This window comes from Cyanistes caeruleus, chromosome 3 (genome assembly GCF_971803275.1).
Source record: "Cyanistes caeruleus chromosome 3, bCyaCae1.hap1.1, whole genome shotgun sequence".
NCBI classification, from domain to species: domain Eukaryota; kingdom Metazoa; phylum Chordata; class Aves; order Passeriformes; family Paridae; genus Cyanistes; species Cyanistes caeruleus.
This window is the reverse complement of record NC_141703.1, coordinates 61,668,474-61,681,847: the sequence shown is the minus strand read 5'-3', so window position 1 is coordinate 61,681,847 and position 13,374 is coordinate 61,668,474. Positions and strand designations below refer to the sequence as shown.

The 13,374-nt window shown below is 41.1% G+C and overlaps 1 long non-coding RNA gene across 1 annotated transcript; it reads right to left on the bottom strand.

The window, feature by feature from the left end:
• Positions 1 to 6,463: 6,463 nt before the first annotated feature.
• On the bottom strand, positions 6,464 to 10,095 carry LOC147654181 (uncharacterized). The gene is made up of 2 exons (XR_015284603.1): positions 10,043 to 10,095; positions 6,464 to 9,450 (listed from the first exon to the last, which is right to left on the bottom strand). It is a non-coding gene; the product is annotated as an uncharacterized LOC147654181 (long non-coding RNA).
• Between the last annotated feature and the right edge of the window lie 3,279 nt (positions 10,096 to 13,374).

Genomic DNA, 13,374 nt, shown 5'->3' with positions numbered 1-13,374 from the left:
AGGTGTTTTATGGCACTACTGCCCTGAAACATGAGGAATAAAAGCTAACTATCCCAAACAGACAGTGCCAGAGATGGGGTGCTGTAACACCAGAGCAGCAGTCCTCTGTTTATGATATTATATTATTTCATACACAACCTAATCTTATTTGTTTATGGCAAAGATACCACTGGTCAGGCAGGCTTCAGCTTTTTCGTAACCCCGGGTCTACGCTACACGTGGAAATTACTGTGGGAAGGTAACAGGTTATTTTGGAAGCATTTATGCTACTAATATTCTAGACTAATGTTCTGGAGGAAAAAAATCACCGTGTGATTTGATCTGCAAACAGATACTTAGCAGAATTATTATGTTCTGTACCCACACACAGCAATTCCTCCACTCGTTATGAGAGACATCATGTTCAAGGCTGAGCCACAACAGAGTGGGCTGTGTTTCTATGGGCTGAAATGTCAGGAAAGGGATCTTATTCTGCTTTTGAAATGTTGAGAAGAAGGAGAAAAGTGATACAAATACTTACTTTCAAAGATAAGCTCAGCAATTACTGCTGCACAAATGCTTTCTCCTGGATTGGCCACCTCTGGGAGTGGTGGTTTCATACCTTTCCAGAGAAACTTGCACTGACATAACACCTGGCTAAAAGTCACACATCTGAGCACCTGGCATTTTTCTCTTCAGCAGCATGGTGTGATTCTCAGGCTATTTCCCAGATGGGGAGCTGTGTATGGATGGAAGCAGCGATGTCTCTGTACACACTCACTAAGCATGGGCCACGTTCTCCATGGTTATTTACAGCCTAGTGTTGGTTTTTCTCGCTGAAATTTTTGTTTTTTTCAAATGAAAAACACCTTTTGATGATGACCCTTTGTACCTCAAATTGTGTCTGTATTCCTGCAGAACTCCCCATAGGGAAATACTTTCCTGGCTAAGTGTAGTGAATGTCAGTAATTACTTTCTTTCAACTTACCACAGTTCTCAGGATTAAGATTAATAAAACACTGACTTTCAGCAAAGAAGCTTAAATAAAGGATAGGTACTTCAAGTTCAGCCTGCTATATTGATTAGATAGCTCCTTTTATTTCTCCCTGCTTGCTGAAATAGTTTGAAGCTGTTGCATAGGCAACTAATGACAGCTGTACTTGAGACGAAGTGGTTTTGACTCAAATGCTATTGAGAATAAATTTAAAGTATTGTTATCTAGACATCACAGAAGTGACTAAAATCTAGAATGTAAGCCCTAAAGTAATACAGACAGACAGCTGCTGAACACGGAGCAAAGTAGGAGGGCTGACTCTCTAATGAAGCACATTAGACTGTTGTTCAGCCTCACCCCATGCCACCACAGGCTGGAGCGAGGCAGCTGGAAGCAGGAAGAAAGTGCAAGTGAGAGGACTGCTAAAATCATCAGAAGTGGGAAACAAGTTTTGATGCCCAGGTAGACATGGCAGAGCCTCTGACTGGAGGAAAGAAATGCATTCTGCAGAGTTATTAAGAGCTTGTAAGGGGCAAATGAGAAGGACAGGACAACAGAGACGATGACTCAGGAATATGCAGTGTTAGAAATAGCACAAGGATCTGACCTCTCTTGAAGTGACACTTTTTTATTGGCACAAACAGATTCTACATGGTTGTTTGTCCTACTGTATAATCAGCAGTAACTGCAAATGCATTTTTACCACCTTAGCCATTTCTGTTTCAGGGTCTGGGAAGCAACTGAGGTTGTTGCTCTGCTTCTCTTGCCTTTGTTTGACCTTCACACTTTTATTTAGAGCATTTGTCTACTTTGCAAATTTCAGTGGCATTCACATTCAGAAGACATATAGTGCACACCTTTCAAGATTTATATGACATGTTTTCTGTTATCTAGTGTCATCAACTCACAAATGAAGGTATGCAGGTACAAGGCATGACATTACTCATAGCAGCTCTTAAAATGTCCCTTGCTCTGTGGTGTAGTTTAAACTGACTGCTAAAAACCTGGCATGAATGTATTTGCTGACATTTCTGTGAAAGACCATTCTGTGGACTGGGACCTAAACAGCATTTCATTTTAAGTTTACTCAGCCAATAAATAGCATAAATTGCTCTGCTCTGCCAAGGGCTTATCTTTGAGCACTTCATTTCATAAACAATCCTAATCCCATTCCATCTGTTTTGCCTTCTCCCAAGCTTTTTGGATGTACTAAAACTGTAGGTTATTTCCTGGGGACTTGAAAGGGGAAAACAGAAACACCATGACATTGTATATGCCACACAGAAACCACACAGAATAGTCCACAACTTCTTCCAGGAGGAGTAGAGGAGTGAGGGAATTTAATACAACTGGATACCCAGTAATTTGTGTTTTCACCTGAAGTTTATAATTACTTTTATGATGTGAACTGTTGAATTTGTTTATGAACATGTAAATGTGTGTGGGAAAAGTTTATGGTTGGTTTTATTGGTTTTTTGTTTTTTGGGTTTGTTTTTTTTTTTGTTTTTTTCCTCAAGGGTTTTCATCCTTACAGGAGAGGATATTTTGGTTTTGAGTAAACAAAGCTGTAATGTATGTTGTACTTTAAAACCTCTCACAGCCCTATGGCCTCTCCAAGGGTACAACAAGAGCTCCCTGTCTTTGGACAACTTTTGTGTCTTAGCACTGCAGAAGTGCAGAGCCTGTGGGTGCTGCTGGAGGTGACACCCTGAAGAATGAGGGAAAGGTTTTGGTTCTCCTGTCATGATTTCACCCTGGCTGGCAGCTAAACACCTCGCTGCTGCTCACTCTCACCCTCCCCAGTGGACTGGGGCAGAGAACTGGAAGAGTTAAAGCCTGGAAATCTGTGGGTTGAAATAAAAACTGTTTAACAGGTAAAGCAAAACCCACAACCACGGGTAAAGCAAAACAGGGAATTAATTCACTGCTTCCCATGGGCAGGCAGGTGTTCTGCCATTTCTAGGAAAGCAGAGCTCCCTCATGTATAACAGTGACTTGGGAAAATAAAATGCCTTCAATTCAGACATCCTCCCCCTTTCTTCTTCTTCCCCCAGATTTATATGCTGACTATGATATGACCCCACCCTTTGTCTGGTTGGGGTCAGCTGTTCCAGCTGTGTCTCTTCTGAGCTCCTTGTGCACCCCCAACCCTCTCTCTGGTGGGGTGAGGTGAGGGGCAGAAAGGGCCCTGACTCAGTGTCAGCTCTGCTCAGCTGTAACAAAAACCTCTCTGTGCTATCAGCTCTCTTTTGAGGTCACAAATTCAAAACACAACCCCATACCAATCACTAGTAAGAAAATTAACTCTACTCCAGCCAAAAGCAGCACACACTGAAGTCATTAATTATGATCAGCCTGTATCAATGCACTGATACTGTTCTTGTATCAGAAAATAATCGTGAACCTCCTAATCAGGAGAAATTCTGAACAGTCAGGGTAGGAGCAGGTGTGAAGGCTGCATTTCATGCAGAGGTTGTTTCGTGACACAAATAGTGATGGTTGCTGTCAATCTGCTCTCCCCTCTTCCTTGTACCTACAGCTGGAAAGCAATTTACTGGCTTGCATCCCACCTGATATTTTTGCAGAGTTGCATGATACGAAAAGAAGCAGAGTTGTATTTGAAACTTTTTGCTTTTGAAATCCTGGGTTCCTCTGCCATGATTTACAGTCAAGGGCATAACTAAGGCAGGGAGGGGAGAGGGTCTGATGAACTTTCCCTTTTCACATTGGAGTTTCCAACACAATAGCTTAAGGTTTCAAGTGTGGGTTTGAAAGAACGCCAACACATCAGAAAAGAAACAGGATGCACAAAGGACTTCAAAAACAGCCAGTCCACTGTTTCAAGGGTCCATGGAATTTTCCAGCTTGAGAAAGAGCTCAATGCAGGAGCCATGAGGTGCATGCTCTTTCTAACATGTACAGTCCATTGTCTCTCACCCATCCAGCTACTGCTGGTGCTTTTTGTCTGTCAGAGGAGGGACACAGGAGCCCTGTCCCTTTTCTCACAGTTCTGCCTGCATACACTACAAAACACCTCTCTCTTTGCCTTAGCACAGCTGTGCCAAAACATGCTGAGCATTGCACTGTCTAAAGATTTAGAGTAGGGATAAATGTGGAGAGACAGGGAAGACAAAGATGAGGGAGCAGTATTGGTTTAACAGGAGAGCCTAAGCCTGTGAATGGAGTGCAAAGCACCAGCTGGCAGGATGGTGCTTTCTACCATAAGCTATGCAGCCCAGCCAAGAGTTATTAAAAAGGACTGAGACCACACATGAGGGACATCTTGTTTCCCATTTCATTATATGTTGTGACATCTGTATTGCTATTTTATTGTGAACAATTTGAGAGGAAAGTGCTTTGCTTCATCAGAAAGTTAATGTCTAGGCTTGGTCTCTAATTTTTCATGAAGACCATAAAGCATAAAAGGAAAGCACCATGGATGAAATGTAATTGTGCTGTAACAAAAAGAATTTACACCAGAGGCTAACTGGGCTGGAAAAGATTTCATAACAGTCCCAGTTTGGACATTGCATGTTATCTTTCTTGACACAGGTTTAGTATAAATACTTGCAAGCTGCTGCAGCTGTTCAATGCTGTCTTCTTCCCAACTCTTCTTAATGCAGACCTGCTTAGTATGAGCACCTCTCTTCATGTAATTGATCCAATCAAAAGGCATATCTGAAACACAGTGCTGTCACTGGCTTCAGCAAGACCAGCAGTAACACAAAGCTCTAACATGGCCAGTCCAAAGGCAGGACAAAGGTTTGCTCCCTAGCTCTGTACAATGCGCCCCTGTTAATCTATCCTTATTGCATTACTGAGTAGGTACTTGCTCTAGTTTGGCTTGAAGTGCTGTTAAACTGTTTTCTTGTGCTCCAAAATACATGCTTTGTTATAATGATCAAGCCAGAAATGAACCTTCACCTAATTAGCCTGTTACAATTTGCTTTCTCCTATATTCTTGTGGGGACACGAGCCAGCAATGTGCCCTTGCAGCTCAACCAGGCAACTTCTTCCTGGGCTGCATCAGAGGCAGCGTGGCCAGCAGGCTGGGGGAGGGGATATTGCCCCTCTCTGCTCTGGTGAGACCCCAGCTGCAGTGCTGCATCCAGCTCTGCCTCATGCTCAGCATCGAGACTGAAGTAAATCTGGCCCAAGGAACTGGTTGGCTGTCAGTCAGCAGGTAGTGAGCAACTGCATTGTGTGTCACTTGTTTGGTATACTCTATTTATTTTATAATTCTTTTTAGTATTTGCCCTTCCTTCTCTGTACTATTAAATTGTCTTTTTCTCAATCCATGAATTTTACTTTTTTTTTCTTCCCAATTCTTGCCACATCCCACTGAAGTGAAGACTGATTGTGTGCTGTGTGGTGTTGAGCTGCCTCTTGGGTTAAACCATGACACTTCCTTGATGCTTCTAATGGCAGAGTTCTAACAGAGAACTGTGGAATACCTCAGGTTGGAAGTGACTTTGGAAGGAACCAAGTCCATTTTCCTGCTCAAAAGGAGGGCTAGCTTCAAAGCTAGATTAGGAAAAAATAACACATTGCAGGTTTGAGCTAGCCAGCAGTGAATGTAATTATTTGTGAATGTAATTCTTGTGTTCATAAACTTTCAAGGGGAAAAAGGAGGAGAGAGCACTTTAGAAAGCAATAGTTGAAAAAGCCTCTTTCTTCATTTGAATTTATTATCCTATGCCTGGAAGAACACCTGGTTTTGCCTTACCTAGAGGACTGGAGGCAGCCTGGACATGAGTAGTGGAAAGATCAGGATAAATGAGATAAACAGCCTGAAAGAGGGTATAGGTGACTGGTTTCTTTGTCAGCAGAAGGAAAACGATGGAAAAGAACGTGGAGGGTGGGTAGGTATGAAGAAGCCCATCTCAATGTAATGACATGATTTCAGTCATATTTGAGTAGGCCTGCCCCCTCCCCTCTCCTATAAAAGTGTTCAGCAGAAGTCTTAAGCAATCTTATGGAAGGGGAAAAGGAATAGTAATAATATAACCATTTTTATTCTTTGTGTGCAGATAGGATGTCTCTTATAAAATCCTTGATAGTTTTCTCCTAAGACAGGCTCTTTCTTCAAAATTTGTTTCAAGGTAAGCACCCTCTTTAAGGAGAAATGTGTTTCATCCAGCCCTGTTAGCAGATAAAATGCTATAATGATGTATAGCTTTATAAATGGGATATAATTTGATATAGAAAGCAGTCAAGTATGATTACAAGCATTCTGGGGGAGTCAATTGGGCTGGCTTTGACAAAGTCATCCATATGTGGAGGAAGCTCTTTTACTGCAGTATAGACCACAATGTGGAGAGTCATGAGTTCTAGGGGCTTTGTCTGAGCTCAGATCACAACTGATGTCAGAGGAGCAATTCGAATTAGCAGATGCAAAAATTGCAGCTTGCAACAAAGCACCAAAAAAAGATGTAATCTGGACAAGCAGAAACCAAACTTCCAGGCTTTTAATTTTGAACTTTATTGATCTTTGTTTTTGTTTTTAATGCATGTTTTGAATGTTTAATGCATTTACTACTTCTTAACATTCAGCAAAATATTAATCTTCCTTTTTACAGGATAATACTTCTAGCTACAATAAAATGCAGAGTCTCTTATCCCATTGAAAAGAATAAATTTCTTCTTCTATTTCTGTACTTTACACATATAATTAACTTCAGAAAGTATATCCTCTTTTTAAAAGGCATCTTAAAATCACACTTAGAAAAACAGTCATCAGCATTTTCTGTGCCTTTTAGTGTATGAGCTCTTTCTTAAATGCACATCCAGCAGGCACTTCCATGATCCCTGCCCAAGTAAACTAGTCACCAGCCTTTGGGGATCAGTTTGTGCTTCTCTGTTCATCAGTTCTCTGCCAGAGCCCAGATAATCTCTCACTATGATGGCAGCAGTGGAGAACACAGCTGTGGCAAGATTTTAGGTGTGTATCTTCCTGAGCAGTACTGAGTTCAGCTCCTGGTTAGGTACATGGCTGAATCAATACTTCAGCATATGAGTTCAAGTGCTTTCCTGAACTGAAGTCTCCAGCAGGCTCAATGTGAAGCTAAGAGAGACCCTTCTACGTCCTTTAATATATATACATATTTTTGGAAATCTCTGTGTATTCATAGCTAGCATATGTCATTGTATTTACATTATTACAGGTTGTGTTTCTAAAATGGAGTTTGGAGATGCCCACATCTCCCAGTGGGAGCACACCTGAGCATCAAAACTCCAACTGCAGCTAATTCATCAGAGTAGATCTAAAGACGAACTTGTTCTTGGCATTTTCCCCTTACCCAATTATTTACTAGGAAAGAAATAGATTATTTTTTTTTTCATTGCAATAATTAGGATAGCTAAATGATACAGTAAGCAATTACTGTGGGTTTATTATATCTTCTAAAGAAGAAATGCAGTACTTTTTTATGCTTCAGGAATTAAAGCAGGAAATTTTCTAAGCCCTTGCTTGGTTTTAATTATTGCTGAAATACGATTACAGGAACACAAAAAGGCATAGAAGAACAAAGGATGTTAAAGGAAGAAGCAAACAGTTGGACTGGCATGTGAGTTGTAAACTCACTTGCCTTTCACTTTGCTGACAGGCACTGGAGCTAAATTTTAGCAAGAACCAGGTCATTTTCTGAACAATTTGTATCAATTCGCGGCTGCTGCTCCACTTGGGGTTCTACGTGCAGCAACTACACAGGTGAATAGTTTTAATGACTTCTTGGAATGACTATTGCTCACTTCACTGAACCAAGGGATATAATCACACACTTTATAACTAGCTACTAGCAAGTGAAAATTTCTGTAAACATTTGAATATTTTAAGTGATGTTGTCCAGAATTTGGCCAATTCTGTGTCCAATTGCTACACTTAGTATCAAGGAGACTGTAACTTTATACAAGGTAAACAAGAAAGCTGGCAGGGGTGCTGATTGTTATTTTTGATTTGCCCTTTGGTTGCAGTTCCAGAGAGAAAATTTCCAGGTGAAAACATTTCCAAAGTAGGTCACTTCTTCAGTTATAGCTACACTAACAGCATTCACTGCACTATATAAAAGGCCAAGCACCACTCAAAATTATCACAGTATATTATGGCTCCAGTTTAAATTCCCAGGATGCATCCACTGAAGAATATTTCCCAATCCATTTCTTTTCTTATGAATTTTAAAACATCACTAAAGCCAAGGGCTTATCTTTCTTGGGTTTTGTTATTGTGAATGTTGTTCACGCTCTGCTCTGTAGTGGGTCTGTGTGTGGCAACTACTAATCAAATCCTGTTGTGTACCAAAATGACGTCAACTGCATCTGAAATTTGCACACCTCAAGGGCTTTACATTTCTTTGTCTTAAATGTCTAATTACTTTAATAAGGAAAGTGTTCAGGGGACTGCTAATGCAGTAAAGCAATTTTCTATCTCTGTAATTTTCCCAGCCTGCTTTTTTGACAATGTATGTTGTTTCAAGTGCCTTGCAAGATAAACAACATTCCATAGTAAAATACTGCTGGGAACTAAAGAGGGCTTTTGAGCTGGGAATGTAGGATCTGTGGAGTGCCAGAGTTTCAATAAAGGGCCTCCTTGTCTATATTGGCTTTTTATTGATTAATTATAATTACACTACTCTAGGCAGTGTCTGCATGCTTTATGGATTTCTTTTGAGCCAGCTAGGCTGTTCTTGCTTTCTTTATTTAATTGTAAATATGAGTTTTAATCACTTCCCATAATTTCTTGGTTGAAAGGGCTGATATTAATGGTGGGGAATGACAGATGGATATTAATTACACCATGACTATTTCTATCTGCTATTTCTCTTTGTTAAAAATGAGCAGGACTTTGCATGTCCACACCTTGGTGCAGGCAGTGTTGCTAAGCTACTGCTGTGCTGGCTGGCACACGTGGGCAGCATCCTTCAGCTGTGAGGATCAACAATACCTGAGTTGCCAGCACATAGGACCATCACTTTCATGTATGTGGCTCAGGCAACTTAACACCTGGGGCTCAGAAGGACATAAAATTAATAGAAATTTAAGATGTAAACCCCCAAAATTAGCTAGCACTGCTTTCAAAGCAATAGGCTTTGTGTATTTCCCTGTCCTATGTCCCCAAAGACAAAGTGCCTAGAGCACAATAACCTTGTGTGGTCAGTGAACAGTCCCCCTGCCAGCACTAGGACGAGCTGGGCAAACTGCAGGGGAAGGATGGTGCCTCCACCCCATCACCAAACCTTCCAAACACAAAATTCTCTGAAGATCTAGGACATCCCAAGTGTGACTTGGGCAACATTTTTATGTCCAAACACACGTGTCCTTCATGCCTGGATTGAAGAAGCCTTTTCTTGATGGTGTCTGTGGACACTTCTGAGGCTTCCCAATGACTCCTGAGCCCATGTGATGGAGGTGGCATGGAGCTGCTTATCCTCAATGGGAAATCTAGAGAAATCTCTTTCCTGCCCAGCTGACAAGCCTGCGTCCTGTATAAAGTATAAAAACAATATAACTATAAAAACCACTCCCAAAACCACAAAATGTCTTGTGACCTACTCTAGCTGAATACATAATTAAAGGACAAATACGTAATATACAATAAAAGATATAATACACAATATAATACATAATTACACTACTTCAGGCTGGAAACCTTGCTTTGGTGACTGTAGCCCCACATGGGCACTGGTGCAGGTTGCTCAGAGAAGCTGTGAATCCCCCATCCCTAGAAGTATTTAAGGACAGGTTGGATGGATCTCTGAGCACCCTGGTCTGGTGAAGATGTCCCTGTCCACAGCAGGGAGGGGCTGGAACTAGATTGTCCTTAAGTCAGATCATTCCATAATTATTTGATTGGTTTTGGAGCAGTGATGTTACTAGTTAAAGGACAAGCTAAGCCTGGAGTAGCATAGTATGATCCTTATGAAACAGGAGCGGAAGGACTGCTACTTGAGATTATTATACAATCATCAAATTGTTTAGGTTGGAAAAGACATCCAAGATCATCATGTCTAATCATTAACCCAACATTGCCATGTCCACCACTAATCCAGGTCTGTAGGTGCCACATCTACACACCTTTTAAATACCTCCAGGAATGATGTCTCAGCCACTTCCCTAGTCAGCCTGACCATCCTTCCATGAAAAAATTTTCCAGTATTAACCTCCTCTGACCATTTCCTTTTGTCCTGTTGCTTGTTACTTTGGATACCAACCCCCACCTGTCTCCACCCACCTCTACAACTTTCAGGCAGTTGTAGAGTGACATGATCTCCCCTGAGCCTCCTTTTCTCCAGGCTAAACACCCTCAGCTCCCTCAGCTGCTCCTCATCAGTCTTGTGCTCAGACCCTTCCCAGCTCCACTGCCCTTCTCTGGACACAGCCCAGCACCTCAGTGTCCTTATTGTAGTGAGGGGCCCAGAACTGAACACAGGATTTGAGGTGTGGCCTCACCAGTGCTGAGTACAGGAGGACAATCCCTGCCCTGCTCCTGCTGGCCACACCATTGTTGACACAGGCCAGGATGCCATTGGCCTTCTTGGACTAGGTGCCTCTTCCTTTTTTTCATATTAAGGGGAATGAAGGCAGCTTGCTCTGAGCGTGCAACTTCAGCTGATTGTTTGTACCTGGTCACTTAGTGCTGTTTAGGTTATATTTGGTTAATATTATTTAACTTACACCTGAAAAGATCTTGAAATGGGAGATTTAAACAGAGAAAAAACATGTAATTTTGGCTCTCAGTGGATGCTTTCAATATTTGATAAACTTCCTAGGTTTCTTTGCAACTCTTTAGACATGATCTTTCAGCTTCAGCAGTCATTTTGGAAAGGGATCTGAGGATAAAGCCCCAGGATATGCCACAGTGACATAATTTTTTCTCTGTTTCAAAGGATGGATTTGTCAGTGAGAGAAAATACAGTGCTGTGATTAAACTGGTAAGCTTTGGCTTAAGACCTTGGACTCCATTTCAGTTCTGCTGGAGGCTTTATTTGTAACATCAAGAGCATCAAATTTTTGTTCTCTATTCATGTATGAGATGACCTTTAACTACTGGTTCTCATCTATTCAAACATTCCCTAGTGCTTGTACCTAGCAGCGTGTTTCGCAGGGATCTTCCCTCTTGGCAACAAAAGAGCAACAATAAAACAGAATAAAACCGAAGTAAACCATGAACAGCCTGAAAAGGGAGGTTACAAAGTTGAAGTACACATTCTACCAAGGGTGGTGTACAAAAACATACAATGTATCATAAGAGCTTCTCTATTTCTGTTTTCCGACTACCTCTGTCTCAGTCTGACATCCCTGCGGGTAATTTCTCACCCCTAAGAACCACCTGGTTGATAAAATAATAAATTAGTTATCAAGTTTGCCTGTATTTTGTCTTTTGGAAGGGAGTTGCTGAATAGTTCCATATCTGAGTACGCAGTACAGATTAAGCATAAATCTGGCTACATTAGGAAAAGGATAAAATAGGTAAAATTCTTTACCTCAGATTAGCCATTTCTCTCTGAGATCTCATGAACAAAACTTGTGACTATGTCTGCTTCAGGTAACTTTCTGCAGCCTTAAACCAGCCAGCTCACATCCTAGTGATGGCAGCACAGGGGACTCGTGGGGACTCGGAGAAACCATGCTGGGGTCCTGGCCCTGCTCCCAGAGACTGTTCGAACCTGGGCTGCCTGGTTTCTAAGTAAGGTGGCTGCTTTTGTAAGACTTTCATTTCATCCTTCATTTTTCATCAGTAAAATGTCTCAGTGAGGGCTGCAAGGAGATTTCCTGGCTTTGCTGGTGAGTGGCTCCCCCTCTGTGCCCAAAGGACACTGCAATTGGCCCAACATCCCAAGGGTTCCATTTGGACAACTGTGTTTAGAAAAGTGTAAGATGAAGACCCATCCTCCCTGGACCTTTTGTGCCAGCCCCAGAGAGCTCCCTCTCTGGGTACTACTCTCAGAGCAAGACTCTATCCACTAATGAACATTCCTAGGGCAGCTGGTAAGTAGCTAAGTGAAAGATTGGGGTGCAAACACACTGGATTGACATGTCTGTTTGTTTTCTATGACTTTTAACTCTGTGGATTTCCACCATTCTCTGGCTGCTGTATGAAGTAACAATGATAGTGCAAGACTAAGGTATTCTCTTCACAGCAGCCTACCAGTAAACTCAGTTGATTATTTATAATACTGCTGGAAAAAAAAAATTGTTTTCCTTAACATGCTTTCTTTTTTTTTTTTTTTTTTTCTCTTGGTAGTTGGCAGAAAGAAAAGAAGAGGAGCACTCAGATTTGTTTGTAAGTTAAAAAAAAAACATAAAACAAACAAACAAACCCAAAGCTTAAAATAATTCAAATAAAGCTGAAGTAAATAAATCAGATATAGATTTCAAATGACAACAAAAAATAATCAAAATATTTCTGCTACAGGAGATATTTTGAAGGCCCATTTGCTTCAATTCAGAATTATGCACTGAAGTAAAAATTGCATTATGTGGAAGAACTAATTTTACAGGTTTTGGCAGAATAGGCTGACTGATCTTGGCCTCATCTGGTGCCTTTCTAAATGCATCCATTGTGAAGGAAATGCTTTTTGGGTGGAGTGTTAGTATCTCCAAACTATTCCTCTCTTCTAAATTTCTTCAAGAAAGACGGTTGTAGGACTACTGAAAGTTATAATTTTTGTCTTTTTTTCCCTAAAGCCTGCAGCTCAAATACTTCTTCAAGTATGTAGTGCACTGTCTTTAAAAGTCAGGCATCAGTTTGAATCATAAAATTATAGAATTATAGAATGATTTAGGTTGGAAAAATCCTTAAAGGTGATTTAGTTTCAACTCCCCTAGTCTAGTGGATGGGACATCTTCCACTAGAACAGGTTGCTAAAGCCCCGTCCAGCCTGGTCCAAGATGCATGGAAAGAGCTAATTCTGACTTTAAGCCAGATTTTATTCCAAATGGTAGCGAGTCTTCATGAGAGCAAGTAGAGTGGGACAGCATGCTGCCAGCAATCCCTGGACAGAGCACTAAGTGAATAAATCTTGCATGTACCTGGTCTGTCCTGGACGGCTGCTTGTTTGGGTTTTTACATCTCTCTAAACACCTTTTCTGCTTGGCTGATTACCTGATTAACCAAATTATCATTTTCCCCTCTCAGTTTGGAGGAATAAGCTGTATTTCCATTTGAAAGACTAATTCTGGGCAAACTGGTGTTTTAGATCCAACAGAGAAGATAATCTCATGTGCAGTGATTAGCTCTTCAAGTGAATGACACAGTTAGTTCCATCAGGAAACTGTCTTTACTGTTCAATTCTCTTAACTGCTCCTGCTTACATGGCACACTTGTAAAGCTACAGGTTTAGATAAGAGGATTTGTCTTAGTTTACGGCTGTGCTGCTTTTAATTGTGTTAATGGTAAAGCAATC